The sequence below is a fragment of the Eschrichtius robustus genome, chromosome 19 (assembly GCF_028021215.1).
Source record: "Eschrichtius robustus isolate mEscRob2 chromosome 19, mEscRob2.pri, whole genome shotgun sequence".
Taxonomy (NCBI): Eukaryota; Metazoa; Chordata; class Mammalia; order Artiodactyla; family Eschrichtiidae; genus Eschrichtius; species Eschrichtius robustus.
The window spans coordinates 60166638-60179268 of NC_090842.1; the positions used below are offsets into that span (position 1 = coordinate 60166638).

Consider the following 12631-nt stretch of genomic DNA (forward strand, 5'->3'; position numbering starts at 1 on the left):
TGTGATTCCTTCCATGAGTCCCAGTTTCTTCATCCAGAAACTGGAAGTGTTTGTCCCTGTGCCCTGAGGGCTGTTGGGGGAACTCAGTGAGACCCTGCGTGCAAAGGCCCGACGTGTGGTCAGGCAGAGAATGAGCTACAGCAGCGACCAGGTTTCTTGAGAGGCGGGGGCCCTGCTTAGGTCGGAGGGAGTCACGCTAGGTTTCTCAGCAGAGGGGATGGTGTGCTGTACCTCAAAGCATGGAAAAACAGTCACTAGGTGGAGAAGGATGGGAAAGGTATTTGGGCAGAGGGAGCCGAATGTTCAAGTCGGGAAGCATGAACAATGCATTTGGGGAAAGGCAAGCTGTTTGAGTATTGTTAGAGGGCAGAGTGAATGTGTCCTGGGGAAAGGGGTGGGGGGCAAGACATGGGGTTGAAGAAGGCAGCAGGCCACGGAAGGCCTTGTAGGTCACAGCACTAGAGCACCGGGGAATCATAGCAGGCTCTGAGCAGGGGAGAGACCTGACAGGAGCAGGTTTGCGGTTTAGGAAAATCCTTCTAGATGGGAAGGGGCAGAACTGGGGCAGGAAACCAGGAATGAGTGTAGAGATGAAGGATGAAGTGGGGAAAAGGGACCAAATAGGCAACTGGACCAGAGTAAGGAGGGGGAGGAAGGAGAATATATAAAATCTTTAAAAGATAGAATGGAGATGAGTAATGGGTTATGGGAGGTAAGGGGAGGAAGGTACCAGGAGGAGGCCCAGAACTCTGGTCCAGGAGACAGGGTCTATGTGGGACTACGCCTGAGCTGGGGACCTGGGAGAAGGAGGCACAGGTGTAGGAGGAAGCTGTTGAGGTCAGGGTGAAAGTCTGTGGGACAACCGGAGGAAGGCATCCAAGAGGCTTCTAGACACATGGGTCTGGAGCACGGGAGAGACGGTGAAGAAGAGGCTGGGAGGCTGACAGAGCTCAGACAGGGCTGAAATCCTGACAGGGGGAGAAAGTGGAAGGTGCAGTAGGGTAACTTCACCATCAGCCAGTGATGACAGCAGAAAGTGGTCCTGCCCAGGACAGTAGCCTTGGTATCAGGTTCTCATCCTGGTCTGTCCCTGGGGACAGGAAGATGAGCAGACCCAAAGTCCCCACAGGAGTGCCTGCCCAGTGGAGGGTAGAGGGCACAGATGTATACAAGCAGTACATGCCTCCATGGGGGCAGTGTGTAATGAATGGGTACTTCAGGGGGTACATTGATCCATTCCCAAGGACTACGGGCAGTGGAAAGTGTCAGGACCAGTTCCTGGTTGGCGGGAGCATAGAGAGGGAAAGCGAATTAATCGGGAGTCTCTCAGTTTCAAATGCAAACTGGTTTAGGGAAATGTATTGGCTCACATGTTCAGAAGGTTGAGTAAAACCAGCTTCAGTTACAGCTTGATCCAGGAGCTCAAATGATGATATGAAGTCACTGTCCCATCTCTGGGTTTCATATTTCTCTGATTTTTTCCTCAGAAAGACTTTCCTTGAGGTAGCAAAGATAGGCCTAGCACCTTTAGGCTCACATCTCACCCTCTTAGCCACCCCAAAGGGAAGAAAGTGCTCCTAGCCAATGGTCCCATCATTCGTTGTCCTAAATGGGTCACATGCTCACCTCTGAACCAATCACTGTCGTCAACGGACAGCCCAACTAGAATACTCTGATTGGCTGGGCCTAGGACACGTGCCATTCCCTGGAAACGGAGGATGGGGTGAGCTCCAAGACAACCAGGTGAACTGAAATTGAGAAAGGGGTGGTTTCCCAAAGAACAAGCAGAAGGCCGGCAAAACTGTAGATGCCCATGTGGCTGGGAGGAAAGGAAGGTTGGAAAACAGATTTTCTCATACGGTAATGGGGCGTGGGAATATTACCTCACCTCTAAGGGTTACGGTGAGGATTCCATGAATTAACGCAGGTGAGACATTTAGTAGACTGCTAGGCAAAGAGCAGGTGCTGGATAAAAGGTAACTATTATTTAAAAACTAGTAATCAGTATTACTTGTACTGATGATGAGTGGCTATGCTGGGAGGAAATAAGCTCCCAGGCTCAGGAGGAGACCAAACTGGAACTGAACAATTACGCAGTGAAAGCTCATGCAATCTACACTGTACAAGCTCAGTCCCCAACTGGTTCTTCTCCAGGCTTCTGTCTCCAGGTCTATGAAATGGGATGAGTGAGGGGACTGCATGAAACCAGAAGGTCATTTTAGAATGTCACCTCCTCAGAAAAAGGCCTTCCCTGACTACTCTTACCAAAATATCCCCTTTATTATAATATATCCTCCCATTTTATTTCCCTTACAGTGCTTACCACAATCTGAAATCACCTTATTTATTTACTGTTTGTCTCCCCCATTAGAACGTCAGCCCCACGAGGGCAAGGATCTCTCTTCTGCCTTGTTCACTGCTGTGTTCCCAGCACCCAGCAAGCCCTTGATAAACACTTGTTGAATGACTAAATACTGCTTATAAAAATAAAGGGTGCCTAGTTTTCTGATAGGTACTGGGTTCTCCATTAAGGGAAGTGTCCAAGCTGAAACTTAAAGCGCGTACCTTGCAATTCATGATGCAATCCAGTTCCTCTCCAGGCCTCAGTTTCCTCATTTATAAAATGGGTGTGTGGCGGAGGTTGGGGGTCTGGGGGGATGTGAACTCTTGGCCCAGCCCCTGCCTGCTATCCCCGCAGGAGCCACCAGGGGGCGCGGCGCCTCTGCCCAAAAGTCGGCCCTCAGCCGCTTGAGCCCGGGTGGATGCGTGCCGATAGTCCTGGAATATTCTGAGCCGCGCTGGCTTCCAGGCGTCCAGGAACCCAAGAGTTCGTGCGGATTGCGGGGGGGGCGGTTGGGTGGGAGGTGACTCAGGCGCGCGGCCCCGGCCCCCAGTTCTCGCGAGGGAGCGCGCACGGCCTCTGGAACTCGCGCGGCGCCGCCGCGTCCATTTTTACCCGAGCGCCGCTAAAAATAGTCCTCGCGCTAGGAGCTGAGCCCGAAATAGCGGCCTCCAGATAAGGCAGTACGACTCAGCGCTTCCGGGGAGCGGAAAGGGGAGGCAGCGCGGGGCGGGGGGGGGCTGGGGGTGGGCCTGGGCTCAACTGGGCCTCGCCGCGCAGCCCCGGCTGGACGATCGGCCCCCGCCGTCGCCGCATTGCCCCCAACCTGTCACCAGCCTCGAATCAGCACCCCCAATCCTCCATCCCCCCGATCCCCTGTCTCCTGGTCCCCCGCATCCTCTGCTTCCCCTCCATTCTTCATCCCTGACCATTATCTACCTCCCCCTTCCCTATCCTAATCTTCACTCCTAGCCCTGCCGCCCCCTCCCCAAGTCCTCAACCTACTCTTCCCGAAGCCCTGTCCCTATTCTCCTTCCCCAGCCACAGCACGAATCTTGCGCCTCTCTGAATCCGCCCCCCGCTTCCAGTTCTCAGCTCCACTTCTATGGGGGGGAAGATGGGGAGGTCACAGGAAGTCACACCAGACCAGCAAGCAGAGGGCTGGGGATGAGGCTCTGACTTCTTGCTTAGTTTCTACAGTGGATTGAGTGGGCTTAGTTCTGGGTCTTAGCCAGTTTCAGGGCTCATACTGTGCCCAGGGTCAGGGATTCAGGCCTGGGCCAGGGTTGGGGCTCAGACTGGGGTCAGACGCAGGTCTGCTGTCACCAAGGTTGGGGTCACCAGAGTCAGGGCTCAGCCTGGCACCCACTGTTTAGTTCAACAAACTCAATTCTACTATGATTCTTCCCTCCCTTGCAAGTCAGTGATGGGACACGACAGTTCCAGGCAGTGGGAACAGCCAGGAACCCTGCTCCCTCGGGGCCTAGGTCTCCCCCTTGCACTTGGATCTTCTAGGGCACCTTCACACTCTGATATCCTGTGACTCTTTCAGTGCCCACTCCAAGAATCAGCCTCAAGGATCTTATACCGCATTTACCTGAGGTTCAAAGTCTGCATCCTCCTAGTCTCTGAAATATCACAAGACAGAAACTGCCCTGTCCTGTGTGAACCCAGGGAGCGCAGTGTAGTAGACAGATGTTGCTTCGGTGAAAATTCGGGCAGAACTCTTTGGCTGTGGATGCAAGGCAGCCTCAAGTGGTGTCCCTGTCCCTAGTGGACACCAAGCTTTAGCCAGGTGTCCAACTGTTATGTTGTCTGGATGGGACTCAACTGCCAGGCAAAGGGACTGAGCTGGAGGATCCTTTAAGGCAAGAAGAATCATGTAGTTGGATCAAAGAATTAGGAGGCTGGAAAAGTCAGCAAGGACCAGACAGAAATGGGCTCCCTGGGCCATGGTGAGGAGCCTGGACACACGGTGAGGAGCTCCCCCAAGGGCACTGGGGAGCCATGGCAGGTTCTGAGCAGGGGAGGGACAGAGGAAGGTTTTAAGACCTTTCTGACTGCTTCCTTGAGGTAGACTGAGGAAGGGAGGGGGAAAGGAGGGGCCTGGACCTAGGTAGGAGTGGGAGGAGGGGGAAGAGGAGGAGAGAGCAGATTTGAAAGTCAGTGAAGGGTTCCCCTGGTGGTGCAGTGGTTAAGAATCTGCCTGACAATGCAGGGGACTCGGGTTCGAGCCCTGGTCTGGGAAGATCCCACATGCCGCGGAACAAGTAAGCTTGTGTGCCACAACTACTGAAGCCTGGGCACCTGGAGTCTGTGCTCCGCAACAAGAGAAGCCAGTGCAATGAGAAGCCCGTGCACTGGAATGGGGAGTAACCCCCGCTCATCTCAACTAGAGAGAGCTGGTGCGCAGCAATGAAGACCCAAGACAGCCAAAAATTAATTAACTTTTTTAAAAATTGGGGGAACGTGTGTTGGCAAATACAAGAATACACCTTGAAAAAGTAAATTCTCCTCCTCCCTCTGATCCCCACTTCTCACTGTTAACTATTTCTTGTGTACCTTGGCCAATAGGATTCATTGAGCTCTCACGATGTCCCCAGCCTGTGCTAAGCCCGTCACAGAAGTGACCTTGCTCAAATCACTCACCACCCACTGTGTGTGTTGGCCAGGCACCATTGCTGTACCCATTTTAGAGAAGTGAAGCCTGAGGCTTGGAGAAATGCAAGGATGTGTCCTATCAAGGGCCTGGCTTTGAAGGTTTTTCAAAACTGAAGGTATGGGAGCAGGTGAGATCAGAGAGGAAAAAGTCCAAAGGGCCAGAGCCCAGGGAACTGGAGGGGAGTGGCAGGGAGTTCAAGGGGGCTGCCTGGAGGAGGAGTGAGGAAAGCTAGGAAGGTACCTTCCAGAGCCTTCTGATGAAGGGCTTAGCTGGAAGTAAGTCACTCCGTTTGGGAGGCTGAGGTACCCCTGGCAGCAGGGCAGCACCCCCTCCTCAGGCCCCAGAGGTGTTCATAGGAAGAGACTGAGGCTGCTTGATGACATCTCAGGGACACGGTGATAGCACAGCCGGCTGTTATGACGTCTGAGTGATTCGCCAACTGCCTGTTATGACCAGCATCTCTAGTCATGCCCCGTGGGGGGGGGGATGAGGATGAGAGGAAGTGACAGGCCACGGGGGGTGGGGGTGACAGGGATGCAGTCATTTAGAGACCAGGGACTCAGCAGCTGAGAGATGTGTTCTGCCCCCTGCACTAGGGAAAGTTGGGTGAGAGGATCCACGTTTTGGTGTTCTGTTTAGTGAATAAGGTCTAGTTTCAACAACGTTTGGCTGGGATGGAGTAGGTCTGGGCTCAGAATCAGGGGTCAGCCCAGAGGCTGCTGAGATCAGGGACATCTGTTTTGTTTGCTGCTGGGTCCCCATCACCTAGGACATAACTGGCACACAGTAGGGGCTCAATACATCTTTGTTGAATGACTGAATCAAATGAAAGGGGTCAGCCCTCTCTGGGACTCAGTTTACCTTTTTGCCTAACAGCCCTGGCCATCAGGCCACCTCAGCCAATGGCGTTGCTAGGGATACCCCTCCCCACCTAGGGTCTCAGATCTCAGTCCTCGCTCCCGAGTGGGGTGGGAGTGAACAAGAAAAGGAGTTCGTGCCTCTGATGGACTCCGCCCAAGTGTGATGTCACAAGCCGCTCGGGGATCCCGACCCGTGTCCCTCCCTTGGGATGGGGCGTGGAGAGGAACTCGGGAGTCCTAACTTCCGCCGCTCCCCGGGGCCTGGCAGTGTTACATAACCCCCGACGTCGCGTCCCCAGGGATGTCGCCGGACGTCCTGGCCAGGCCGGGGACAATGGGCGGGGAGAGGCCCTCCCGCCAGGAGCCTGGAAGTGGCAAGGGCACCCTCTCCTCTGATTCACCCTTGTTTCCGGCCCGTTTAAGCCTCCTCCTTCTCCTCAAGAATCCTTATCTCCCCCAAACTCTCTACCCTCACTTCTTGTCCTACCTAGATTTCACCTCTTTCCCCGAGCCTGCAAATATGTCCTCTACCCAAACTCCCTGCCCTCACACCAGTCCCCTGTGATTTCTGAACCCCCTAAACATCCAGTTTCCCACGCCCTCCTTCACTCACCCATCCGCGGGCCCCTCTCCCGGGTCCCTCAAACTAGCCCCCACCTTCCTACCCCGCCCCCGCCTTCCCAATCTCCTCCCTTGGCTCCCCCAAACTTACCCCATCATCTGTCTTCCCCAAATCCCTCCACACCTCCCTCAAACTGACCCCGAATACTCTTTCTCGTCCCTAATCCCAGCCCTCTCTTGTTTCCCCGAAACTGCCCCAGTATCCCTACTTCATTCCCCCCAAATCGGGTCCCCCATACCCTCCCGGCTCCAGACAGCCGCCGGGTCCCCCGGCCCCTCCCCGGCTCCAGGCCCCCGGCCGCTCGCGCCCTTCGCCGGCCCGCTCCCACGCCCGGCTCGGGTTCCCAGGCCGCCCTCCCGCGGTGGCCTAGAGACCCAGTTTGCGGCGGCAAAACATTGGTCTCCGGGCAACAGGCCCCGCCCGCCCCAGGGCGGCCCGCTGCGAGCCCAGCCGCGCCGAGGCCGAGACTGCGCGCGGAGGCGGGGCGGGCTCACAGGGCAGGGCCCTTCGCCTCCGGAGGCGCGCAGGGCGCAGGAACCCGGGAAGACGGCAACGCGGAAGTAGAGTTTCAGGGCCCCGGAGCCAGAAAACCCCGAGAAATTCGTGGAGGCTGAAGCCACAGGGAGATGTCTGGGGCGCAGTGATAAAGAGAGACCGCTCGACAAAGCAAACAAGGACCGGGCCCCGAAATAAACACGGGGATAGCGAGGCTAAACACAGACAACCCACGGGTCCGCAGGGACGCCCCTGAAGGCAGGATAATCTACCTCAGATCGTCTGGGCCATTGCGCTTCTGTCTCAGGGGCCTCCCTCTCTGACCCTCAGTTTCCGTATTTGTAAAATGGGTAGCGCCCAGCACAGAGGGCTGTCGTGACAATAGGGCTGTCGTAAGGATTCAGTGAATTCACCGACCTGGAGCTCGTGGCACACTCCTGGCACATCCCATCCGTCATTCATTCGTTCAACAGATATTTATCGAGAACCCATTATGTGCCAGGCACTGTGGTAAGTGCTGGGAATTCAACAGTGAGCAAAACAAAGATCCCTGTCCTCGTGGGAGCTTACACTTTGGGAGTGGGGAAGGAGGTGATGGACGATATAGAAGCACAAATTAGCACATTCTGTAACACACTGGAAAGTGGTCATTGCTGGGGACGTGGAGAGGGAGGGAGGGTTGGGGTAGCCGTTTTAAATAGGGTGGTCAGAGAAGGCCGACATGAGAAGGTGATGCTTGAGCAAAGACTGGAAGTTGGTGAGAGAGGAGCCTGCAGATATCTGGGCCAAGAGCATGCCAGTCAGAGGGAGAAGCAGGTGCAAAGACCTTAAGGTGGGAACATGCCTGGTGTGTTGGATGAACAGCCGGAGGCCCGTGTGGCTGGAGCAGAGAAAGCAAGGAGAGAGGGAGTGGCAGAGACACGGGGCCTGTGGGCCATGGTGAGGGCTTTGATTTTTATTCTGAGTGAGTTAGGAGCCATGGGAAGGTTTTGAGCAAAAGAGGGACATGGACTGATTTTGATTTAAATAGCATCCCTCTGGCTGTATGTGGGGAATAGACCTTGGGAGGCCAGAGTGGCGGCAGGGAGACCAGTGAGGAGCCCCAGGCAATGGTCCAGGCAAGAGGTGATGGTGACTTGGAAGGTGCAGCAGGGATCAGATTCTGGAGGTGTTTGAACATAGAGCTGTAGAATTTGCTAACAGGCACATTCATGGCAAGCCCTCAATAGATGGCATTAGTTACCATTATGTTAGGGGGTGCTCACAAAATCTTCATAGAAGTCCTTATCATTCCCATTTTACAGATGCAGAAACTGAGACCCCAGGAGGTCACTCAACTTGCCCAAGGACTCAGCTCAGTCTGACTCCAAAGATGGTACCCCTCTATTAGGTTGGCTATTCCCAAATCTGAAACACCCTCAGAGTCTGGAACTATACCTAAACTTATCCATGTGGGCCCCAGGACCCCTGGAGCTATATCCTCATCAACCGCACCCAGTGGGCGTAGAAAGTGGTGGACTGATGGAGAATGCTGCCTGACTGGTGTTCCGGTTGTCAGGTAGTCACCCATGCTGGCCCGGAACACTTGCTTAAAGGCATGCAGGTACATGTAGAGAGGGTACACCCAGAACCTCCCAGCCCAGCATCCGCTTCCCACACTCAGTCCCAGCACTGGACCCAGGCACACCCCAGTGCTGCCTGCAGTGACCTGTTTAATACAGTCACACACTCGCAGATAGGTACGTGGCCCTCCACCGTGGAGGTACCTTTTCAGGTGATGTGCAGCAAATGCAATTTCTGGCTTTATCTCTTTGTGTTTCCATATCTCTCTGTCTCTCTCTCTCTCTCTCTCTCTCTCTGTCTCTCTGTCTTGCTATCTTTGTCTTTCTCTGTCCCCACCCTGACCCCCAGATCTGTCTCTCTGACTCCTCACACTCAAGACCCTCTACCTGCAGGGGAAATCACTCTTGTCCCTGGCCACGTGTCTCCGCAGAACCTCACCTATTATGTGACATCAGAACCTGGCATCAGCCAACAAGGACCTACTGTATAGCAGAGAAAACTATATTCAATATTTTGTAATAATCTGTAAGAGAAAAGAATCTGAAAAAGAATATATGTATATAACTGAATCACTTTGCTGTACACCTGAAACTAACACAACCTTGTAAATCAACTATACTTCAATTAAAAAAAACATTAAAAAAAAAAACCTGGCATCGGGACACATGTGTGGAGGCCTCAGGTCAGCTGCTCAGAATGACTCAGGCAGGATCTCACATGTCATAATCTCTGCCACTTCTTCCTCTGAGATTCCGACCCACAGCTTTTGGGTGTGGGACTGGGGCAATCCACTTTTATCAAGCTCCCCAGGTGATGGGGACTTGCACTAGCTACTCCATCTAATTTTGCACAAAGGGAAGAGCAGAGGTCCAGAGAGCAGAGGAACCATCCCAACACCCCACAGCACTCAGCTGTGAGGGGCTTGGAGCTGTCCAGAATCGATGGAATCCCTTTGGGAACAAGTTTGGGAGTTAAATTAAATAATAAAAGAGAATCACCACAGAGGCAGACCCAGAAATGGATAAAGACTCAGAGAAAGGGGAATGGGAGGGGGGCAGAAACCCAGAAAGGGACTCAGGGGAACAGAGACACAGAGTGACAGAAATGCACAGAGATGGTGCAACAGAGACAGAGAGACAGGGGTCAGAAAGATGCAGAGAGAAATTGGAGGCATATTAAGAGACAGAGACTGAGAGACAGTCATTTAGGGGGATAGAGAGACCCCAAGAGGGGCACATTTTCAACAGTATACATGTGGCCCACATTTTATAGGCTCTACTTCCTAGAAGCAACCAGTGCCATAGTTTGGCAATTGCAGGCTTACCAAGCCAGGTTCCCTCCCTAGGCCTTACATGTAGGATGCACATTAAACACGTTTATATAACCTGCCCTCTGTGCAGAATCTAGGAGCTTTACATAACATAGCCCCATGAGTCATGCTGCAGACGTGGGGCAGTGACCTGACACGCCCAATGAGAGGGGACCCCTCACCCAGGACTGTTACCTGGAAGTGACTCTGTGAGAAGTGAGAGATCATAGGTTTCACTGAGGAGGAAGCAGAGGGTCAGAGAGGGCAAGGCACTTGCTCTGGGGTCACACAGCCAGGGTCCAGAAGGACAAGAATTCCAACCTCATCTGCCTGATTCCATTGCCTTTGCACCCCAAGACACCAAGAAAGGCAATGACTGCCAATGCCCTGTGATGTGTTCCTTTACAGACTGGAGGAAATAATGAAAACATTAGTAATAATATGACAGCCCCCGTGTATTAAGCACGCTGTGCTGCAATAAGTACTTTACAAACACCATCTCATTTATTCCAAATCCCAGTGAAGAAGGGACAGAACCCAGTTGTTAAATAACATAAATAACATACAGTCACAATTCTGGAGGCGGGTGATGTTTTCACTCCCAATTCAGGAAGGAAAGAGGCTCAGAAAAAGGAAGTTACAGGTCAAGGTCACAGAGTGGGTATTTGAACCCAGGTCTCCCTAACGGTTTATCTCTGCCACCCACTCCCCCGTGGACGTGCGTGCCCACAAGTGAGCCTGTGCACATGTGCAATCTACCTAACATCTTACACTAACATCTCAAAAACTTTAGTTCAAATATCAACAGCTCCTGCCTCGTATTCTTCCTCTACTCCAAGAGGGCATAACCCAGTCTCCAATCCCCTAAACCTCCCGACGCCTGGGGAGCAACCCTCTCCTCTCCCAGCAGCGCCTCAGTCCCGCGGCGCGGTCCGAGCTGGATCCAGTAAAGTGTTCCTGGCCCTTTAAGAGAACGAACAGTCGGCCGCCGTTGCCCGGCAGCGCCACGGCGGTTGCCAGGCAACGTCAACAAACGACACGGCCGCCGTCTCCGCACACCCCCCTCCCCCCGCCCGCGCAGACGCGGTGACGCGACGGGCTGTGGAACGCCGTCGCTTAGCAACGTGAAGGCTGTTTGTCCCGGGCCTGGCCGCGCGGCCGCACAGGGCGCAACCAGGACCAGCCAGGGCGGACAGACTGGCCGGCCGGGAGCCTGGTGTAGGGGGGGGCGCTGCGGTGATGGGAGCGGGGGAGAACCAGGTCCCCAAATTGCCGGTTTCCCTTTAGACAGCCGCCGTCTGCTTGTCACCCGCTCCTCCTGTCTGACCTGGGACCGCCTCCGCTGGGTATCTGTCCGTCTGCGCCCCCTCGTCCCAGGCATGTCTGTCTGTCCAGCATCTCCTGCGCCGTGGCTGTCTCATATTCCCCCAAACAATAACAACTGAAATAGATCCAAGCACTCTTCTCTGGCCTGCTGCTTTTGCCTCCGACTCTCGGGTTTCTGGGTGCACTGTTCCGTTTGGGGGTCCCAACCAGTGGAGACAGGCACAGTGAACAACCTGTGCGCGCCCATACACACTCGGAGCCACAGCGCGAGAGCTCCCTCCCGTTCCTTTCCCCGCTCCCCTCGGGTTTTCTTTTCTTGCCTGTCTTTCTGGAGGCTCTTTCATCAGACAAGCAGCCCGAGGTCCTTCCATCCTGTGTCCGGGAAGCTGTCCACAGCGGGAAGGTTTTAATAGCTCATCCCCAACACACACCCCCGACACCCCCATCCAGTAGCTTCATGTGACCAGGGCTGGGGCGAATGTCCAAGGAGAGAGAAGAAATTGGGTGTGTGACCGAATGGCTGTGACTGTTGGTGAGTGATTCTGTCGGTGACAATGTGTCTACCTGGGATTTCCTGTGTGAGAGCATGCTCAGGAAGGCTTCCTTCGTGTGTGAGAACAACTGCTGGACTGAGCGAGTGGTTTCCCCAGTTTGCATTTGTGTATCTGGATGTATGGGTATTTGAACCCTGCTGACTTGTGTTCATGTATGTGTTCGCGTGTGTGTACTTGTGAGTCTTTTTGTGTGGTCATACGTGAAACAATGTGTGTGTAGGTACCTATGGATGTGTACGGTTTTGCCTCTAGCTTGCATTTCTGGCTGTGTGTGTATGTGTGTAGTTCTGGATCTCAATGTATGGTCATCTGTGTGTAACTATGCAGGTAACTGTTTGTCAGCCAGTTGTCTCTCACAGTTCTTTCCACAGTGTTTATCACAATTTTTCATTATATATTTGTTTGTTTACTGTCTCCCCAACTGGGCTGCGTGCCCCATGGGGACAGGGCCCAGGGCTGTTGTGGTCACCGCTGGGTCCCCAGCACTGCCCTGCACACAGTAGGTGCTCAGTAATTATTTGTTGAGTAAATGAATCAGTGATTCATGTGTGTCCATGTCAAGTGCACACGTCTGTGTAACTGTGTGAATGGTTCTGTGCTTCTGGGTGGCAGTCTCCTGTGTGTGCCTTCCAGCTTTGTGGGTCTTGGTACCTGCATCTAGCTGTGTAGCTCTAATTTTCAGCACCCACCACACTGTGTGAAATATAGCAGAGCTTCAGTCAATATTTGTGTACTTGAACTGTATTAGCATTAGACCTCTATGTACCTCAGGTTTCTCATCTGTAAAATGGGAATAATAATTGTACTCACTCATGGGACTGTTGTGGGGAGTAAATGAGTTCATGTAGAGAACATTTGGAAAGTGCTCGGCACAGAATAAATGTTTACAAAATACCACA

The 12631-nt window shown here is 53.5% G+C and overlaps 1 protein-coding gene across 1 annotated transcript in view; it reads right to left on the reverse strand.

The window, feature by feature from the left end:
• The window catches only part of ERCC1 (ERCC excision repair 1, endonuclease non-catalytic subunit), a 26677-nt gene extending 24067 nt beyond the window's left edge, over positions 1–2610 (reverse strand). Inside the window, exon 1 of the mRNA XM_068528175.1 lies at positions 2566–2610. The gene's annotated coding sequence lies outside the window, so the exon portion shown is untranslated. The remainder of the gene's footprint in view (positions 1–2565) is intronic.
• Between the last annotated feature and the right edge of the window lie 10021 nt (positions 2611–12631).